This window comes from Solanum verrucosum, unplaced genomic scaffold (assembly GCF_900185275.1).
Source record: "Solanum verrucosum unplaced genomic scaffold, falcon-dt-bn FXZP01000022.1, whole genome shotgun sequence".
In the NCBI taxonomy this organism is placed as follows: domain Eukaryota; kingdom Viridiplantae; phylum Streptophyta; class Magnoliopsida; order Solanales; family Solanaceae; genus Solanum; species Solanum verrucosum.
Genome location: NW_026020086.1, coordinates 1432740 through 1456147, shown reverse-complemented (window position 1 = coordinate 1456147; position 23408 = coordinate 1432740). Strand labels below are relative to the sequence as shown.

General features: G+C 33.7%; 1 protein-coding gene and 1 non-coding gene across 2 annotated transcripts in view; both read right to left on the bottom strand.

The window, feature by feature from the left end:
- LOC125824362 (defensin-like protein) overlaps window positions 1–23408 on the bottom strand; it is a 41043-nt gene that overhangs the window by 1780 nt on the left and 15855 nt on the right. The window lies entirely within an intron of this gene.
- On the bottom strand, window positions 947–1137 carry LOC125824724 (U2 spliceosomal RNA). Its single transcript, XR_007442803.1, has one exon. It is a non-coding gene; the product is annotated as a U2 spliceosomal RNA (small nuclear RNA).

Genomic DNA, 23408 nt, shown 5'->3' with positions numbered 1-23408 from the left:
GTTGGAGACTGATATGTGTTACACATGTCATGTCTAACAAAAAGAAGAATTGAGAGGAATTTTCTCCTTTATAAAGTTGTAAAAATTGTTATAAGTCAAAATCCATATAAAAGCTTTAAGTTATCTTTCCCAATTCTAAAGTTAGGCATGTATTCTGAAATTAATCTTAACAAGTCATTATATGTCTGAAGTCGAGCTTTGTCGAGATTATAACCTTCATAAAAAATGTTTAAAGTTATCTTTGACAAATCAAGCCAAACTTCAAGCAAACAAAGTTGATGTTTAGTTTTGTCAACGTCACACTTAAGATAAAAAATAAATAACTAAAATTTATCAAATTTTAGACATGAATTTTTGTTACTTTTAATCTCGTATGTCTGAAGTGATTTAAAAGTGGATATATTTGTAAAAAAGTAAAATAAAAATGTGGCTACCACTTAAATGGAAGCCCCAAAATCAGGTATTTGTGCCCTTCACCTTAAGGATACTAATTTAGTTGAGATTATTGAACATAATAAAATATTAGAAAATTTTGTTACAGATCCATCCTTAATTGATATATCGGACATAAGGTCCCTAGAACAAATTCTCCTTCTAAATTCCACACCATCTTGAGTGAGGTTTGAGTGCTTAGAAGACTTATTGAAATTGGAAAACAAATACCGACGACTCCAACGTCGTTAAACAGTGACTGGAGGTATGTCAATCTACTATTTCCGTTTGCTCTGTATGTGACAAAGTTTGAATAGAAACAAAATTTAAAAAATAAATGAAGATTTTTGGGACTTAAGATCATCAAATTACATTGAATAACTAGCTTCTCATTAAACGTAAAATTAAAAGTTCAAGTAAAATATTTTTTAAATTTAAAAAGTTGTTACATCATTTAGGGAATGTTTTTTCTCATAAGTTGTCTAGTAGGAGAGGGAGTTTTTCCTCATCACTTGTGGGGTGAGCCAAGCCAAGGCGATATTGCAACGCCTAGACGACACTTGAAGGTCCCAATAGCAAGCTACCGTGATAAACCTTCCCCTCAAAAAATAGAGTTAATATCGTGTGAGTCAGTGACACACAGATATTAAATTGATAAGAACATATACTACACTTGATCTTAGCCAAAAAGGTCGAGAAAAGTATGATTTTCTATGTGTTTCGATTTTTTATGCAACTTGTTACATATTATAATCTCTCTTTCCGGTCAGTGTGGGACTAGAAGAGCTAGATAAAATTCACTAACTAATCTCTTAAATTTTATATTAAACTAATTATTCAATCTCATTAATATATTATTGATCAAAGAGCAGTGAAGATTATTTCGGAATCTAACATTCTGCTATAAAGAAAATTTAAGATGAACATTTTATATAATTGTAAGACTAGACGTGATCAAATCAGTGGCAGAATCAGGAATTTACACCAAAAGAACTTAAAATGAAAAGAGAATCTGGAAGCTATTTTTGACGCCTCTATGCTACTTCACTCTAGATTTTTTTTCCTTATATCGAAGGGATTCAATGGTTTAATATAGAATTGAAATATTTATAAAAATGTTTAGGCAGTATAAATTTTCATTGAAGGGGATTTCCTTCCCTCCGTTTAGCTCTGCCATTTGATGGGATGCTCAAAGAAGAACATATACCGCTCTAATATTGGCATAAGTTTTGTATTTTAGGCATGGAAATGTTGGACATGTGAAGAGGAGTGAGAGGTTGACGGTAACAGGAATTAGGAGAGGCAGAGGTAGGTCAAGAAAGAAAGGAGGGGGGGGGGGGGGGGAGGATTAGACATGACATAACACAACTCTAGCTTATGAAATACATAACCCTAGATAGGAAAGTTTCGAGATTGAGGATCAATGAATAACACACCGCTGTAAAAACGGACGACTGAACATTACATTATCAATTTATTGATATCAAATAGTTTGGATGTGATATTTTTCTTATAATTAAGAAAAATAGAATTTGTTGTAGCATCAAGAACCAGTGGTCTAGTGGTAGAATAGTACCCTGCCACGGTACAGACCCGGGTTTGATTCCCGGCTGGTGCATTACGAAGTGCTGTGAAGATAAATTGGGCAAATGTGAGAACTTTGGGTCTCTCCATGTCTGAAATCAAACGACAAAATCGCGCATCTGAGCCTCTCTTTTTCTTTTGATTCCTTCTGTTGTCTAATAACTCTCTAGTCTGTGTACATTTTATTTTCTACATTTTCTTTAATATCAAAAGCATGTAGAATGTAAAACCTAGCAGGATGATTGAGCTCTCTCTATTAATGTCATGCCCCGAGCCTATACCCTGGATGTGACTGGCACTCGAGAACCATTTCTGGCCCCAAACGAATCCTTGGCCTGACTCAACTCTTAGCGGAAGACTTACTCAAAATGTAAAAGAGTCTCAAAAGCAACCTTTACTCAAAGTCTTTAAAAGAACTAACTCAAAATATTTAAAAACATTAACTGCCCAGAAGAGGCAACTCAAGTCTTAACATTTAACTACAGAAATGAAACAGACTCGTGAACTACTATTGTCTATCTATGAAGCGTCTAAAACTATGACGGATGTCAGGACAAGACCCCCGATCATCCTAACAAAACGAAAATACTAGAAATAATAAGAGATCCTCCGAAAGCAAGGAGGCTCACAACAACTCTGGAACACGACTGGATCAGCGGAGCGTCGGTTGGTGATCATGATTCCCTGTATCTGCATCATAAAAGATGCATGTCAAATGGCGTCAGTACATGGAATGCACGAGCATGCAAGGGGAAATCTAAAACATGATATAAACTTGAACTGGAACTGAAGAAACAACTTAAATCAACTCATTTCAATATAAAAGCAATAACAATAATGTGATGTAAAGAAAAACTTTTAAAAACAGTAGATAGCAACTCAATGTATTGAAAAATACAATAATAATATGTAAAAATACAAAATAACTCTATTTGAGAGATTCTTTAACCGACAACTATCACTATGAGCTATGTGATGATACATCGTCTCGTCCACGCTGCCAGAATTGTCCTATACCTTGTCGGGGTATAGAACTCATCAACTAAGTGGATCCACTAAGCTATGCTTATAAAGCAATAAGGAATCATCTAAAAAGTATGACCCTTTCTACCCACGTTGGCTACATGGTTTATGATGACTTTGACTTGTATGAACTCATCCTCATATCGGTGCTCAATACTACTCCCAAAAATATGCTCAGCTCATATGTTTAAAAATATTTCCTCATCCTGAAACTTTGAGATTTATTACTCAAAAACTTCTCATAAAAGAGATAGTACTCAAAAACTCCTCATTAACTCATTTGGAAATCATAGTTTCTCATCATTTTAAATGTAAACATTTATTCTTGGAAATACTTAATTCTCATATATTCATTTTGAAAAGAATGAAACACAACTCTACTCATCATCATACTCAAGTACTCAAGTCTTAAAACAAATTTAAAAAGTTTGCAAATTACATCTCAAATGACTCAAAAGAACTCTCAAGACTTTACTCTTAACTCTACCTTGAATTTGAATTATGAATTCAAGGGTTATGTTTAGGATGTTTGGGATGTCTCAATGATTACTAGAATTTAGATAGTTGATAACAAGAAATGAGTGAAGACACGAATCTAGAGGGCATAGACGCGGCATGGGAAAGGATTTAAATATTTGGTTGCGACCTAATTTTTGAGATAGAGGACTTAGTATCCTCTCCGTGACGCGGAGAGGGAGTGCTCACCTGGGTACTGAAAATCTGAGGCGCCTCTGCGACGCGGACCTGGGCGCATAATCTATATTTTTGCTCCTCTTCCAAGCTCGATACAACTCATACCCACAGCTAGTCTAAGGTCAAAATTCACAAATTCTTATAATCCAGAACAATTTCAGTGAAACCCACACTCCGCAACGCGGACCTGGGCGCATAATCTATATTTTCGCTCCTCTCCCAAGCTCGATACAACTCATACCCACAGCTAATCTAAGGTCAAAATTCACGAATTCTTATAATCCAGAACAATTTCAGCGAAACCCACACAAGGAACTACTCCCTCCGTCCCATTTTATGTGAGGTAGTTTGACTCGGTACGGAGTTTAAGAAAGAAAGGAAGACTTTTAAAACTTGTGGTCCAAAATGAATGATAGAAATTTGTGTGACTATAAATCATTTCATTAAGGTTAAAATAGACATTTTATAGTTAAATTGTTACTTAATATAGAAATGTGTCATTCTTTTTGTGACTGACTAAAAAAGAAAGTAAGTCACATAAATTGGGACAGAGGGAGTATCAATCAATGTTTTAAAAGACTCTGTTGGGACTCGCCTCGAGGCCCGCTCTGAGGTGGGACTCTAGCAAAATTCCCTGAGACTCAAGTGTGGGACTTAGTTCTATAAGACTTACGCCCTAAGTTGTCACGCCCAAACCTACACCCTGGGCGGGACTGGCACTTGAAGACCATTGCTGGCCCTAAACGAACCCTTGGCATGGCTTACTTAACTCAGCGAAAGACAATATTCATATCTATAATAATCAATGAACTTAACTGAACTGAATAATAAAATAACTGAGAATGTTTTAAAGATTAAACATTCAACTTGGCCAAAAGTGGCAACCTAAGTCTTTAACATAAGAATGATAATGCAAAGACTACTAAACTACTATCTGTCTATGAAGCCTCTAAAACAAAGAGGGATGTCGAGACAGGACCCCCGTCATCCTAACATCTGAAAGACTAGAAAGCAAATAAAGGAGTCCTCCGGAATGCAAAGAGTCTCACCAACAGACTTTGAATGCTCAAGCTGGATCAACGAGGCACTGGATGCTGATCCTGGTTAACTGCGTCTGCATCATAATAAGATGCAGGCCAACTGGCATCAGTACATTGAATGTACGAGTATACGAGTTGGAATGCTAACAAACATAGGCTCGAAAAAGATTATGGAAGAAACACCTACCTGGCTGTTCTCAACTCATGGATACTCAACTCAATATAAAGCAATAAAACACATTCGATATATGTATAAAACTTACAAAGCAACTGAAAACAATCTTTGTTCGTTAAAGATAAAGCAATAACAAACTTAATTTTACTCATTTAGAAAGTAATATAACTTTTATGGGAGATTCTCTAACCGACAACCGTCACTATGAGCCTAAATGATGGAACAATGTTTTACCTCACGTTGCCAAGGATCGTCCTATACCTTGCCATCGGTATAGAACCTGAACTACTAAGTGGATCCACTAGTCTATGCTAAAAGCACTAAGAAATCATCTAAAAAATATGATCTTTTTTCTGCCCATGATGGCTACATGGTTTATAGGGGCTTGAGTTAATATGAACTCGCATCCCCATATCGGTGCTCAGTACTACTCTCAAAATATACTTAGCTCATATGTTTTTAAAATAACTTATTCTCTGGTTTGAGATAATTGCTCAAACTTAGCTTAAAAAGCTCTCTTGGAATCAATATTCCCTTTTTGTTGTTCAAAACTCTTTTGGAAATCTCAGTTTCCTCTCATCTTAAATGTGAAAACATTTACTCTTAGAAATACTTAGTTCCCATATATCATTTTAAAGAAAATAAACTTTTCCTTACTCTTTACTCAACTTCAAAACTTAAGTCTTAAAACAAAGTTAAAGCGTATGTAAAAGACTTACGAAAACTTGAAATGAACTTCTCTTACTTGACTCTTGACTTCTCTTGACTTTGATCTTAACTGCTCTTGACTTGACTCTTAACTGATCCTTGAATTGAATTATGGATTCAAGGATTATGATTGGTGTTTGAAAAAATCTTATGTTGTTTAGGAAAGATTTTAGATAGCTAGTCATGAGAAAAGACCGAAAATCAAGATTTGAAAGTGGGTCTGTGACGCGGAGGTATAATTAAATTTTGGTTTCGAAATCGTCTTTTGAGGCAGAACACCTCGTGTCAGCTCCGCGACGCAGAGCAGAAATTTTCAATTCTGGGAACAAGTCGCGCGACGCGCTCCTATACTCAAATTTTGTTCGATGAAATTTCTTTTTCGTTTTCCAACCCCAAATCACCCAACCTCGGTTCTTTTTCTCAAATTACCTTTAGATACAGATACCCAACAAATGTACCTAGGAACCTAACTCGAAACAACTCTATAATGCGACGTAACGAACTCAGAAACTTCTCAATTCATCCCAATTCAAGAACAACATTCAAATTCAAGAATTCATGTCAAGAACATCAACTTTCAAACTCTTTTAGGACGAATTTCATTGAACTAAACATGTTTGGCGCGTGGGTGAATGAACCCAATGCTATGAGAGACTCACATACCTTGTAGGGTCAATTCCTTGGCGAATCTGCAACCAAAATCGATCGTTATTGGCGAATCTTGCTTTTCCTCTTCTCCTTTCTCTTGCGTTCTTTCTCCAAAAGCCCTAACACTATTTCTCAAAAGTGTAAACTGAACTAACTCAGTTTTGACCCCAACTATTTTATTAAAAATTGATTTAATTAATTGGGTAAGGAAAAGACCAAACTACTCTTCAAAAATTCGGATTGGGCATTTCCTTACTCGAACAACCCAACTTCCAAAGGGGATAACTCACTCATACAAACTCGGAATCGCGCAAACTTGGCGGAGTTGGAAAGATAATTCCAAGAGATTTCCAACCATATCTGGAACTACACCTAACTCATCCTAATCTAGGATTTATGGTAGTATGAAGTTGACCAAAAACTCACTTTAACTTGCTTAAAATTTTCCAGACTTCCTTACACTTTCCAAAAATAACTATTTCCAGATTTTAAACTTTCTTCTAGTTCTTTCTAGTTGCGAAATGTTACAATATCTCCCCCTTGGGAACATTCCTCCTCGAATGAGATTTACTCTTACTAAGCTAAGGGTGGCAACATCAAGTTCAAACATCCCAAGAACAATTTCAAACAAAGAACATGCTCACTCATAATTTTGATAGTACTAAGAAGAAAATTAGTACCTTGGTCTGCATTTTCTCCAGTTTCAAAGAGATGTGGATATCTCTTCTTCATATCCTTTTCAGCTTCCCATGTAGCTTCTTCAACAAATTGGTTCCTCCAAAGGACTTTGACTGATGCAACCTCCTTTGTTCTCAACTTGCGAACTTGACGATCTAGAATCTGAACCGGAATCTCCTCATAAGATAAGCTATCCTTGATCTCAATATTTTCAGTTGATATGATCAATGAAGGATCGCTCATGCACTTCTTTAACTTGGAGATGTTAAACACCGGATGAACCGCTGTTAATTCTTGTGGTAGCTCCAACTCATAAGCTACATTGCCAATCCTCTTGGCTATTCTATAAGGTACAATATACCGGGGACTAAGTTTCCCCTTCTTACCAAACCTCATAACACTTTTCATGGGTGAAACTTTTAAATATACCCAATTATCTACCTCGAACTCTAACGCCCTTTTCCTAACATTAATGTAGGACTTCTGACGACTCTATGTTATTTTCAATCTCTCTTGAATTACTTTCACCTACTCCATAGCTTGATGAACTAAATCTGGTCCTATCAACCCTGCTTCACCAACTTCAAACCATCTTATAGGAGATATACATTTTCTCCCAAAAAGAGCTTCATAAGGAGCCATTTGAATGCTCGAGTGATAACTGTTGTTATAAGCAAACTCAATGAGAGATAGGTGATCATCCCAATTCCCTTTGAAATCAATCACACAAGCCCTCAACATATCTTCTAATGTTTGAATAGTGCGCTCTGCTTGTTCGTCAGTCTGAGGATTAAAGGCAGTATTTAAGTTCATCCTTGAACCCAAACCTTTCTGAAAAGATTTCCATAATTATGCAGTAAATTGTGCACCTCTATATGAAATAATGGGGACTGGAACTCCATGAAGTCTTACCACCTCCTGAATATATAACCTGGCATAATCTTCCGCTGAATGGGTAGTTTTTACAAGCAGAAAATGGGCTAATTTTGTCATTCTATCGACGATCACCCAAATAGAATCATGTTGTCTGCGAGACCTTGGCAAGCATGTGATGAAATCCATATTAATCATCTCCCACTTCCATTCCAGAAGTTCTATATTTTGCGCCAAACCACCGGCCTTTGGTGCTCTACTTTAACTTGTTGGCAATTTGGACACTTGACAACAAATTATGCAATGCTCTTCTTCATACTATTCCACCAATACACTTGTTTCAAATCACGATACATCTTTGTGGAACCCGAATGAATGGAATATCTGGAGCTATGACCTTCCTCCATGATCCTCTCTTGGAGTCCTTCCACCATTGGCACACACAACCTACCTTGATATCTCAATACATCATCTCCCCCTTGTTCAAAAGCTAATACTTTTTGCTTATGAACATTTACCTTCAATTCTAGCAAAATAGGGTCTTGGTCTTGCTTGCCTTTTACTTCTGACACTAATGATGACTTAGCCTCATTCATCACCACTATACCTCATTCTGTGGAATCCATAAGTCTGACTCCCAGTCGTGTCAGTCTGTGCACATCTTTTGCTAACTCTTTCCTTCCTTCTTCAACGTGGGCGATGCTAGCCATAGACAACCTGCTTAAGAAATCAGCAACACCATTAGCCTTACCTGGGTGGTAAAAAATACTCATGTCGTAGACCTTGAGTAACTCTAACCACCTTCTCTGTCTGAGATTAAGCTCTTTCTGAGTGGACACATATTGAAGGCTCTTGTGATCGGTAAACACATCCACATGAACACCATACAAATAATGGCGCCATATCTTCAAAGCGAAAACTACAACAGCCAACTCTAGATCATGGGTTGGATAATTCTTCTCATGAACTTTCAACTGTCTGGAGGTATAAGCTATAACTTTGCCATTCTACATTAAGATACAACCCAAACCAACTCTAGATGCATCACAATACACTACAAAACCTTGTGTACCTTCTGGTAAGGTCAAAATTGGGGCAGTAGTCAACCTTTTTTTAAATTCCTGAAAGTTTTTCTCACAAGCTTCAGATCATTGAAATTTCACTGTCTTCTGAGTCAACTTGGTCAAAGGAGACGAAATCGACGAGAACTCCTCTACAAACCTTCTATAATAGCCAACTAAACCCAAGAAATTCCTAATATCAGTTGGAGATATAGAAAAATTGCAATATAGTAATAATATAGAGAAATAGGAATTCAATAACTGCAATAATACCTCAATCCTGAATTAGTTGGATTTTGCATATAAAATCTCAACATCAATTTTATTCCATCTCCACCATTTTTCCTAATAATTAATAATTTTTAGTACACCTTCAAACAAAAAGTAGAGTCAGTTGAGAAACGAAACAATGAAGAAGCCAGATGGCTAAAAAAATGAACCTTTAAAAGCTGATCTCAACAGCAACAACAATAGCAACAACATCAAGGTGGGGAATTTTAATACCCCATAGCCAAAGGGGGAAGAAGCTACAGTTAGGGAGCACAAGAGAGAACATCTCCGCAGAGGCGATGAGAACAAGGAGAAGAAGAGGCGGAGAGCACAAATCATAAAACCCTATCATTTAGGGTTCTTTTATATTCACCTGATCTCACCATTTTTGGGCCGACCAACTCTTTTTTTGGTATATTTATGTGTGGATCCTTTTAAGAGCCCATTTTTTATTAAATAAAATGGACCATGAGTCCAAATTTAAACTTAAAAAAAGGGATATTGGTAGTTTTTGTTGGAATTTGATAGAATCTTTCTATTTTATTTTATTTTAGTCTAAAAATATTTTATAGTATTTAATTTCCTTTCAAGTCTAGGGTTTACATTAATTGCAAATTATTTAGTTTTATTTTAGTCTAGTATTTAGAAGGATTCTACTTTAAGAAGGATTGTCATTTAAGAATGATTCTCCTTTAAGAATGATTCTCCTTTAAGAAGGATTCTCCTTAATTATTTATAAATAGGGATGTACTCTTCTATTTGAATCAATACAAGAATCAATACAAAGAGTTATCATTTATTTTCTCTTTAATTTCTCTTTCTAGTTTCTTCCATTCCATAACTGTGGTATCAGAGCCTTCCATTGATCTTAATGGATCTGTGAGTTCATTGAAAAAGAACTTATAACCACTTTATTTTCATACATATTTTCAATCCAATTTTAACCCGTGCTTTTATTTTTAACGTTGGACTACTTATAACCAATTTTAATCCATACTATTTTAAACCTTATTTTCAAACCATGACAAACAATACTCTTTCTTTCAATGCCCCATAAACCTTCAATGGTGAAATTTATCAAATCTTGACAGTTAGGATGAAGTCTTATCTTGAGGCTTATGATTTGTGGAAAACTGTAATGGAAGATAAACTCATACAGCAACTCTCTGAAAAATCTTATTATTCCGCTGCTTAAATCAAACTTCACTCAAAAGGGAAAACCAAAATATACAAAGCCAAATTTGTAATTCAAAATTCAGTTGCAGATTCAATCTTCTCTAAAATCATTGTATTTGAGACGACAAAAGAAGCTTGGGAAAAAACATGAAAAGGAGAAGATATTCTCAAGAATAACTAAGTGTTCAAACTCAAGTTAAATACACCAACTTGAGTTTGAGGGGGAATGTTGGAATTTGATAGAATCTTTTTATTTTATTTTATTTTAGTCTAAAAATATTTTATAGTATTTAATTTCCTTTCAAGTCTAGGGTTTACATTAATTGCAAAATATTTAGTTTTATTTTAGTCTAGTATCTAGAAGGATTCTCCTTTAAGAAGGATTGTCATTTAAGAATGATTCTCCTTTAAGAAGGACTCTCCTTTAAGAAGGATTCTCCTTAATTATTTATAAATAGGGATGTACTCTTCTATTTGAATCAATGCAAGAATCAATACAAAGAGTTATCATTTATTCTCTCTTTAATTTCTCTTTCTAGTTTCTTCCATTCCATAACAGTTTTCAATGTCAATTGTGGTTTTTGGTCCATTCCATAACTATACTTGATTGGTTTGGTTTTACCAAAAAAAATGTCAATTCGAGATCAAATCAACCCGACATTGTATATATAATTTTTAAAATTATAATTTTTTTACACATAAAAGTATATACTTTGTATTATTTTTAAAAATATTTCTTATACTTTTTCATAGTTTTTTATCTTTTATCATATTATTTCTAATTTTTGAGACTTGAATTTTGAATGGTCCAATAAAGGTTATAGTCCATTGATATTAGTAACTCTAACAAAACTCAAATTAAAATCAAATCAATACTAGTGCTAAAAAAAAAGTTACTTCAACACTAAGAATGATAATAATATTTGTTCTTTAATTTTACACAAGTAAACTCATCCCCGCTTCGCGAGATCATTCAAAATATAAATAATACACTAAATATCATTTAAATAGAAGAGGTATTAAATATATAATAATGTCTTTATCTTATCTTTGATGTGTGTGCGTGCGTGCGTGCGTGTGCGCGTGTGTGCGTGTGTGTGAGAATTCTAGTTGAAACTTTTTAATAGTTTTTGAGGGTTTCTTCTTACGTGAAAAGAATATATAATAAAATAATTATATTATACCTTCCTATAAATGTGTAGATGTATAATTTGGTTCCATAGGGAAAAAAACAATTTTTTTTTTACATGTAATCATCTTTTTTAGAAGTGAAGGAACATTCTTGTAATTTTAACGATTTCAAAATAAATAACATAAATATACAATTTTCAAAGTAAAAAAAAAAGCAACAGAAATAAATAAATATACTTTGAAGAATAGATTAGATATATTGAGTTTGTTTATTATAATTAATATACTTATATTGTAAATAAGTAATGGTTACAGTTAAATAGCGAGTAACGTTTTAATCGTGGAAATTTCTACGCACGTATTTATCCATACAATATATATTTGACTACATATATATACATCATCTTCTTATTTTAAATTTTTGTGATAAGTCTAGCACTAATTTATAATTCTCTCAGTATAAAACAACCTAATATTAATTAATACTTTATATCATTTATTTGCGCAATTAAATTTTAATTTATTCATTTTGATCTTTTTCGCCCTTCTCTAACCAAATACGAATCGTAATTATGTTTAATGAATTGAATTTTGTAGAAATATAATAAACAATTATTATGGAGTCATATGAAATTATTACAACGTAACTTGACCTTATGATGATAAAGTAAGTTATATCCTTTCTTTATAATATCCATAACAATGATCATGTCTCAATTATTTTAAATAATATAAATATTTCTTTTTTGCGTATATAATTTTTTTTAAAAGTTTTCACGCATGAATTGTTCTCGATAGTTTTTATAACTTACATAACAAACACCAATAAAGAATATATTTTAATCATTAAGATTTATTTCTTTTAAGCAATCAATTATAAATTTTAAAATTTGATTAGTAATTAGCAGATTTTTCAACATAATTAAATTACTAATTTGAACCAAGAGAAAATAATTATAAATTTTAAATTTGATTTATACTTAAGCAGAATTTCAACCATAATTAAGATAAATTCGTGAGGAAGTGGTATCTCTTTAGGATATACTCTAGCATTTTATAATACTAATTTGAACTAAAAGAAATTATAAACTTACACCAATCAGAAGTTGGTATAAAAATGAAACTTAAGAGACATCATAAAGACACACACAAAAGAAAGAAAGGAAAAAGAAAGAAATAATACAATACACATATCATTACGACTTTAATCTTTAAAAATAGACGGAAAAACAAAATTAATACGTAATTGTGTAAGATCTTGTTGATATCCACTTCACAAAACTGTCAATATTCATGAACTTTCTTCTTAAACAAAAGTAGAAAGTCATCACTCTTGTTGATATCCACTTCAAGTCTATCACTATTCAAAATCTTTTTTCATATCAAAAGTAGTTTGACAATTCTTGCATCTATGCCTTTTTCTTTTTTGTTATCCGTCATTCTTTTCTGTTATAAATGTTGTGTAGCGTTAGTTGTTCACTAAAGCTCTTTTATCAAGTCTTTGACCGAAGCTCGATTGAAACACCCACAATTCTTTTGTCGTTGTGCGAGGATAGTGGAGTAATCTAGTATGGATTGTGTTTTTCTGGGTGTGTATGGTTTTTTCCTTTTTTCCTTCACGTTTTTTTTTTGGTGTGTCTTTGAAGAAAACATATTTTGGTTGTTTGTATCTTTGTTGCGTGTGTGTATTTTTATTTTTTTTTAGGTATTGCTGATTGTAGTATGTATAGCAGTATAAGTGAGGGTGGAGTTGGGGTAATGGGTAGAAGTGAGGGAGTGATGGTGAGGTTTTGGGGTGATGTGGGGTTGTGGGTGAGAGTAAGTGGGAGGTTAATTTTATTTCTTTTTTCTTTAATTAAATATATGTAAAAAAATATTAATATTAAAAATATTAGCCAACAAAATTTAATCTAAAATTATAATTAAAAATACAAGATTATTTATTAAATATAATTTAAAAGAAAACATATATTTTTTTTTTGTCATTTTTTATTATATTGCAAAATAAAACTTAGCCTAAAATCAATTTTTTTAAAAATATTTTAAAATAAACTTATAAAAATAAGATAAAAATTAAAATATCTAATTTAAATATAAAGGAACTTTTTAACCAATAAAAATGGTGTACAACTTTAAGTTCGGTCAAAATTTACGTGTCTACAAATATATAGAAAAATTATTATGATTTTTATTTGAGATAGATATTAATAACCAATAATAAAAAAAGTATTGTAATTACTATTTGAGAAATATTACTACACCAATAATAAAAAAAAAATGATTTAAAGCAAAAAAAAAAAAATGATTAAAAAATAATTAAAAACACTCAGGGCATACTTTTTTACGCCCAAAACTTATGGTTTTATGCTTAGTGCTTACGCCCTAAATTCTAGGACTTATAAATTTATGCTCGAAGCGTTTTTGGTATGCCCCGCCCTAAGACTCGCCCAAAAAACGTTTCTGAAAACACTGGTTACAACTTTAAGATAGGTATAGAAGTTTAACTATTGATGGTAATAATACTGATATTTAGTTTCATTCCTTTTTTTCTCTACCATTTCAGATTGTGATGATATCAGTTACTTCTATTTTTTCCTTAAAAATATATTAATTAAATCTTGATTGATGAAACTTATGATTAAGGGAGCAAGTATCATTTGTCTGATGGATCTCACGAAATCATGAATTCAAAAAACCAACATGAAGACCCATTTGGTAGAAGGTGATGAAGAGTTGTTGGACTCAGCCTCTTATGTTACTCTTGTTGATGCTGGTGAAAAGGATTCAACTACTAAATCGACTTTCACAAATTTCAATGAATCACCTTACTGGAAGTTTAGATATATTAGAGATATAATTAGAAGCCCAAACTTGGTAACGAAAAGAGTTATGTTGACTGAGACTCATAGTATTATTGTTCTTGATCTCTTTGATCAGTTGGAGAATCAGAAGGCACGAACTAATAATGCAGAAGAGCACCTGAAGATTAGGAGAAGAGTATTCTTTGATCGGTAGTTGAATGTCTGAAATTCAGTTGATGGTAAACAGAGTTTTGGCAGAGGTTTTGAAGCTTGGGATGAAATGTGGACAACCACTTCTTCCTTTTGATCAATGTTGTCCATTTCGCCCAAGCTTCAAAACCTCGGCCAAAACTCTGTTTACATCTGAATTCCAGATATTCAACCACCTAATCAAACACCACTTTCTCCTAATCTTCACCTGCTTTTTTGTATATTTATTAATTCAAGCCTTCTGATTCTCTAAGTGGTAAAAGAGATCAAAAAGCAATAATACTCTGAGCCTCACTCAACACAAATCTTGCCATTACCAAGTCTAAACTTCTAATATATCGCTAATATATCTAAAATTTCAATAAGGTGATTAATTAAAATTTGTGCGAGTCAATGTAGTAGTTAAATCATTTTCACTAGGATTAGCAAGAGAAACGGAAGAGGTTAAATCTCACAATTCTTCATCACCTTCCACCAAATATGTCCTCATGTAGGTTTTTCAATTTATAATTTCATGAGATTAACAAGACAAACAGATGATACTTGCTCCCCGAATCTTAAGTTTCATTAGTCAAAATTTAATTGATATATTTTCAGGGGGAAATGGAAGTATATTGGTAATGACTACATTCAGTTCTTCATTCAATGTAATGACTTGACAACATCTTTAAAGTCCATGAGCAATTACTACACTGATCTTATGAGAAAGTGTATCACCTTATGAATCTCTTATAATTTTGAGTTAAACAAACCTTATGAAATGCCTTTTCTTTAACATTTCTATTAAGCAAATTCAACTACCTTCTTCGTATAAATAATTTATTGAAGCAAAGCTATACAACCAAATTAGAGAACAATGACTAAAAATGCATAAAAACAAGTAGTCAATATAGTCGTAGAAAGAAATTTGATGAAAGAGTGGACACCTAATAGATCAAATTCAACATATATCATCATAATCTTAAATAGGAGAAAAAAATAGAATGAAACTAAGTGTTAGTATTATTACTATCAATAGTTAAACTTTTGTAGCTATCCAAAGAGTTGCATCTGTCTCCTAAAATAGAAGGTTCCAAACTTGAGGTCAGACTAGAACAAGGGAGTCTGAATTCTTTTTCACACGTAATGTTGCTGGCAGTTTTAGGATTTTCTACTCTATTTTGGATCCTAAAATTGATGTAGATAAGATTAGCTTAGCTAGTACATTATACTATTTTTTCCTTTCTAAGAAAATGCAGTATAGTAATAATACAGAAATATGAAATCAACAACTGCAATAATACCTCAATCCTGAATTAGTTGGATTTTGCATATAAAATCTCAACATCAATTTTATTCCATCTCTACCATTTTTCCCAATACTTAATAATTTGTAGTACACCTTCAAACAAAAAGCAGAGTCAGTTGAAAAACGAAACAATGAAGAAGCCAGATGGCTAAAAAAATGAACTTTTAAAAGCTGATCTCAACAACAACAACAATAGCAACAACATCAAGGTGGGGAATGTTAATCCCCCATAACCAAAGGGGGAAGAAGTTCTCGATTGCTGCTTAATTACCTATATCGATTGCGTTAAGCTTTCAGTTTTGCACAAAGCGCAGTGGGGGAACACAAGAGAGAACATCTCTGCAGAGGCGATGAGAACAAGGAGAAGAAGAGGCGGAGTGCACAAATCAGAAAACCCTATCATTTAGGGTTCTTTTATATTCACCTGATCTGACTACTTTTGGGCCGACCAGCTCTTTTTCGGTATATTTATGTGTGGATCCGTTTAGGAGCCCATTTTTTATTAAATAAAATGGACCATGAGTCTAGATTTAAACTTACAAAAAGGGATATTGGTAGTTTTCAATGTCAAATGTGGTTTTCGGTTCATTCCACAACTATACTTGATTGGTTTGGTTTTACCTAAAAAAGATGTCAATTCGAGATCAAACCAACCCGACATTATATATAATTTTTTAAAATATAATTTTTTATATATAGAAGTATTTAGTTTGTATTATTTTAAAAATATTTCTTATACTTTTTCATAGTTTTTATCTTTAATCATATTATTTCTAGTTTTTGAGACTTGAATTTTGAATGGTTCAATAAAGGTTATAGTCCATAGATATTAGTAACTCTAACAAAACTCAAATTAAAATCAAATCAGTTCTAGTGCTAAGAAAAAGGGTTACTTCAACACTAAGAATGATAATAATATTTGTTCTTAAATTTTCCACAAATGAACTCATCTCCGCTTCGCAAGATCATGCAAAATATAAATTATACACTAAATATTATTTAAATAAAAGAGGTATTAAATATAATAATGTCTTTATCTTATATTTTGTGTGTGCGCGCGCGCGTGTGCGTGTCCATGTGCGTGCGTATGTGTGTGAATTTTAGTTGAAAATTTTAAATACTTATTGAGGGTTTTTTCTTATATGAAAAGAATATAAAACAAAATAATTATATTAAACCTTTCTATAAATGTGTAGATGTATAATTTGGTTCCATAGGGAAAAAACATTATTATTTTTTTACATGTAATCATCTTTTTTAGAAGTGAAGGAACATTCTTGTAATTTATAACGATTTCAAAATACATAACATAAATATACAATTTTCAAAGTAAAAAAAAAAGCAACAGAAGAAGAAATAAATAAATATACTTTGAAGAATAGATTATATATATTGAGTTTGTTTATTATAATTAATATACTTTTATTGTAATAAGTAATGGTTACAATTAAATAGCGAGTAATGTTTAATCGTGGAAATTTCTACGTATGTATTTATACATATAATATATATTTGACTACATATACATACATCATCATCTTAGCTTAAATTTTTGTGATAAGTCTAGCACTAATTGATAATTCCCTCAGTAAAATAAACTAATATTAGTTAATACTTTATATCATTTATTTGCGTAATTAAATTTGACTATATTCATTTCGATCTTTTCCACCCTTCTCTAACCAAATATGAATTGTAATTATGTTTAATGAATTAAATTTTGTAGAAATATAATAAACAATTATTATGGGGTCAGATGAAATTAATACAGCTTGATCTTATGATGAAAAAGTAAGTTATATCCTTTCTTTATAATATCTATAACAATGATCATGTCTCAATTATTTTACATAATATAATTTATTTATTTTGCGTATATAATTTTTTAAAAAGTTTTCACGCATGCATTTTTCTCGATAGTTTTTATAACTTACATAACAAACACCAATAAAGAATATATTTTAATCATTAAGATTTATTTCTTTTAAGCAATCAATTATAAATTTTAAAATTTGATTAGTAATTAGCAAATTTTTCAACATAAGTAAGTAACTAATTTGAACCAAGAGAAAATAATTATAAATTTTAAATTTGATTTATACTTAAGCAGAATTTCAACCATAATTAAGATAAATTCGTGAGGAAGTGGTATCTCTTTAGGATATACTCTAGCATTTTAAAATACTAATTTGAACTAAAAGAAATTATAAACTTACACCAATCAAAAGTTCGTATAAAAATTAAACTTAAGAGACATCATAAAGACACACACAAAAGAAAGAAAGGAAAAAGAAAGAAATAATACAATACACATATCATTACGACTTTAATCGTTAAAAATAGAAGGAAAAACAAAATTAATACATAATTGTGTAAGATCTTGTTGATATCCACTTCACAAGACTGTCAATATTCATGAGTTTTTTTCTTAAACAAAAGTATAGAGGCATCACTCTTGTTGATATCCACTTCAAGTCTATCATTCAAAATATTTTTTCATATCAAAAGTAGTTTGACAATTCTTGCATCTATGTCTTCTTATTTTTTGTTATCCGTCATTCTTTCATGTTTTAAATGTTGTGTAGTGTTTGTTGTTCACTAAAGCTCTCTTATCAAGTCTTTTAAATTTGAATCACATATATGACCAACTCTTCGTGTGTCTCGATAATACAAACAAAGAAAAGAAGAAACAAAGATCAATATACGAAAAAAAACATTGGGGGAACTAGATCAAGAATATGTTAGAACTTTGTAAATGTAACTTCTTGATTTCATTTTCCTTACATTGAACACATAATAAAAAGATGAGATCTCCATTAGTAAGCATTAGATAGAAAGAATACATGAGATATCAAGAATTTATCAATAAAATTTGAATTACTTGTAACAACATTAGTACTTAGTGCAATCTATAGGCAAAAAAATATTTTATTGTCCAGAAGATCATATCCAATTAGGAAATTTTCTATGCCAAGTTTCCAAATATAACAATTTCAACTACAGGCAATATGTAAGACAAACCAGACCTTCCTCCACTTGTGCAAATGTCCTTGAAGGTGACAACTCTAAATCCACATTTGTAAAATGTGCAACAATCGTTGGAGCATCGATTGTGACATTCTAAGACTCGAAGTAGATGACTGGGTATATTTGATAGTTTCACCCATAAAAGGGGTTATGAGATTTGGTAAGAAGGGAAACTTAGTCCCCGGTATATTGGACCTTACCGCATAGCCGAGAGGATTGTCAATGTTGCTTATGAGTTGGAGCTACCACAGGAACTAGCAGCGGTTCATCCGGTATTTCACATCTCCATGTTGAAGAAATGCATAGGCGATCCTTCATTGATCCTACCAACTGAAAGTATTAGGATCAAGGATAGCTTATCTTATGAGGAGATTCCTGTTCAGATTTTAGATCGCCAAATTCTCAAATTGAGAACAAAAGAGGTAGCCTCAGTCAAGGTCCTTTGGAGGAACCAATTAGTTGAGGAAGCTACTTGGGAAGCCGAAGAGGACATGAAGAAGAGATATCCATATCTCTTTGAATCCGGAGGAAATGCAGATTAAGGTATTAATTTCTTTATTAGTGCTCTTTAAATTATACTGAGCATGTTGTTGTTGTTCTGGTGTTTGCATGGTTACTTGTTGGGTGTTTGTGTCTGATGTTACACCCTTAGCTTAGTAAGAGTAAGCTCATTCGAGGACGAATGTTTCCAAGGGGGAGATATTGTAACGTCATGCAATTTGAAATAACTATGAAGAAGCCTGAAATTGGAAATAGTCTTTTTTGGAAAAATTCAGAATTTGGAATTGGCTAAGTATGGGAAAAAATGAGTTTTTGGTCAACTTTGAACAGTCATAACTCCTAGCTCATGATGAGTTAGGTGTACTTCCAGTTATGTTTTGAAATCCCTTGGAATGATCTTTCCAACGCCGCCGAGTTTGCTCGATTCCAAGTTCGTATGAGTAAGTTATGCCCTTTGGAAGTTGGGTTGTTGGCAAGGCAGTTAACCCGCTTTTGTAAGGGTATTTTGGTCTTTTCCCTAGACATTTCTTTTGGGTTATATTGAGGTGTTAGACTGATTTTAAATCAGTTCTTCTTTTTTTAATAGAGTGAGAGTTAGGGCTTTTGAGAGAAGAGAGAAAGAAGAAGAGAAAGAGAAGAAGGAGCAAGGATTCGTCGAGATCGTTGTGGATATCGTCGGGGGTGATCCCTATTCAGGTATGTGAGATCATAGTGTTGGGTTGGTTCATTCCCCACACGCCAAACTCTTTTTAATTCCGAGAAAAGATTGGTTGTGTTTGTTGAATTTTGTGGTTGTGTTTGTTGAAGTTGTGGTTGTGTTGTTGAAGTTTCTTGTGGGTTTGGTGCATGTTTCCGGTTGTAAATTCGAGTTAAATCTATGGTATATTAAGGGTTTTAATGATCCCAAGTGTTTGGGGAAAAAACCTTTGAAGTTAAGAGGGTTTAGAGTTGGAAAAAACGAAGGAGAAAAGTCGGGCAGCTTGCATGAAACAAGTTTGCGTCGCGGATTTGTTCCCTCTGTGAACATAACTCTGCTCCGCGTCGCAGACAGGACGCGGACTTCACTGTTTCAAAAATTTAATTTCGTAATTTTTCTTAAGTTTAGCTGTCCTAAATCATTCCTAAACATCATGAGGTCTTTCCAAACACAAATCATAATCCTTGAATCCATAATTCAATTCAAGAAAGTTAGGATCAAGTCAAGAGAAGTTAGAAGTCAAGTTTAGGAGTTAAGAAGCAAGTCAAAGCAAGTCTTTAAAGTTTTTCAAGAGTCTTTATTAAACGTTTTAACTTCGTTTTAAGGCTCAAGTTTCAACTTAAGCCAAGAGTATAGAGTTGAGTTCATTTCTCAAAAGTTATTAGGGAACTATGTATTCCCAAAGAAGTTTCTAAATGTTTTTACATTAGAGAAAGAGAGGAACTATGATTCCAAAAGAGCCTTTGGACTAGTTTTCAAGAAAAAGGAACATCGATTCCAAGTGAGCCTTTGGGCTAGATTTTGAGCAATTATCTCAAACTAAAGAAAGATGTGTTTAAAACACTTATGAGCTAAAGTATTTTAGGAGTAGTATTGAGCACCGAATTGGGGACGCGAGTTCATATTTACTCAACTCTCCATAAGAACCACGTAGCCAAACATGGGAATTAACGGGTCATTCTTTTTAGATGATCACGTAAGATTAAGCTAGTGGATCCACTAAGTCAAGTAAGGTCCTATATCACGGCAAGGTATATGATGGTCATTGGGCAACGTGAGGTAAAACGTCGTACATCACTAGGGCTCATAGTGGTGGTTGTCGGTTAAAGAATCTCCCACTAAAGTTATATTACTTTTATATAAGTAAAGTTGAGTTGTTATTGCTTTATCTTTAACGAACTAAGTTGTTTACACTGTTTTACAAGTTTTATATATTGCAAGTGTCTTATTGCTTTATATTGAGTTCGGTTATTCATGAGTCGAGTAGAGCCAAGGTAAGAGTTCCTTTGTATTCTTTTCAAGATTAAGTTGTTGTTTAGCTTTCCAGCTCGCATACTCGTACATTTAATTTACTGATGTCAGTTAGCCTGCATCTTATGACGATGCAGACACAGGTACCCAGGATCAGCATCCAGCATGCCGTTGATCCAGCTGAGCACTCCAGAGTCAGTGGTGAGCCTCCTTGCCTTCCGGAGGACTCTGTGATTTTGTCTTCCTAGTTTTGTTTTATTAGGATGTTGCGGGGTCTGTCCCAACATCCATCTCAGTGTTATAGAGGCTTCACAGACAGTCAGTCAGTTAGTATTGAGTTACTCATCTATGTATATATGTAAATATTCTATTTTGAGACACGAGTTGCCTTTTGGCATGTTATGCATCAGTTAAGTTGTTTTATAACCTTGCATTGCATCGAGTTATTCTGTTGAGTTACGTTTTCGCTGAGTCTAGAAAGCCAGGCAAAGGGTTCGCTTGGGTCCAGCAATGGTCTTCGGGTGTCGGTCCCACCCAGGGTGTAGGCCCCACCCAGGGTGTAGGCTCGGGGAGTGACAAACTTGGTATCAGAGCACAGAGTTTAAGAGTCATAGGGAGTCTATGAAGCCGTGTCTGTAGAGTCCTAGTTATCGGTGTGAAGCGCGCCATATCTATAATTAGAAGGCTGCAATATTTATGAAGATTTCTCATTTCTTTCACACTCATCTTCTGCGTTAGAGTTTATCTCTAAAAAGTTTGTTTCTAATTCATGCTTGCGCGTGTTTCAGATAGTCATGCCTCCACAAAGAGTTGGCAGAGGGCGTCTTCCTAGACATTATATTGAGGAGCAAGAGTTACCTTATGCCCCGGCAGTGCAACCACAAGGGGAAATTTTTAATGCCGAGTTCATAGAGGCAATTAGAATTCTGAGTCAAGTTGTAACTAATCATATGGGTCAGCAAACGGGAGCTCGACATGAAGGAGCTGACACTTCAAGAATTCGTGAGTTCTTAGGGATAAATCCTCTGAGTTTCATGGGTTCGAGTACTACTGAGGATCCAGAGAACTTCATTGAGGAGCTGAAGAAGATTTTGATGTGATGCATGTGGTAGATACTGAGAGAGTTGAACTAGCTGCGTATCAATTGAAGGATGTTTCTAGAACTTGGTTCGACCAGTGGAAAGAGAGTAGAGCTGAGGATGCACCACCTGCGAGTTGGGCCTGTTTTGAGGAAGCTTTCTTGGGGAATTTCTTTCCTCCAGAATTGAAAGAAGCCAAGGTACGTGAGTTCCTCACACTTAAGCAGGATTCTTTGAGTGTTCATGAGTACGGGTTGAAGTTCACACAACTGTCCCGTTATGCTCCGGAGATGGTTGCGGATACGAGAAGTATAATGTGCTTGTTTGTTGATGGGCTGTCTCGTCTGTCGAGTAAGGAAGGTAGGGCTGCAATACTTATCGGGGACATGGACATATCAAGGTTGATGGTTTATGTGCAGCAGGTTGAGGAAGAGAAGTTGAGGGACAGGGAAGAGTTCAGAAATAAGAGAGTTAAGACCGATAGTGAGTCCGGGCAGCAGAAAGGTAATGTGAATCGTCCGTCCTTTCAACAAAGGCAAAAGGGACCTGCTCCATCATCTGCTAAGGCACCTGCACCCAGATACAGAGGTGAACATAATGGCCAGAATTTGAAGGACTTCAAGGTTAGTATAACACAGTCTTCAGGTAGTGTGGCACAAAGAGGTAGTTTGACCCCTGCATGTGCTAGGTTTGGTAGAACCCACCCAGGGAGATGTAGTGATGGTCAGACAGGTTGTTTTAAGTATGGGCAAGAGGGTCACTTCATGAAGGAGTGCCTTAAGAATAGGCAAGGTAGTGGAAATCTGAGCAATAGGGCCCAAGCTTCATCAGTTGCTCCCCCAGACAGGATGGCACCTAGGAGAGCTATTTCTAGTACATGCGGAGGAGCAAACTGCCTCTATGCAATCACCAGTCGCCATGAGCAAGAGAATTCTCCAAATGTTGTCACTGGTATGATCAAAGTCTTTGTTTTTTATGTGTATGCTTTGCTAGACCCAGGAGCAAGTTTATCTTTTGTAACTCCTTATGTTACAAATAAGTTTGATGCTCTTCCTGAAAGAC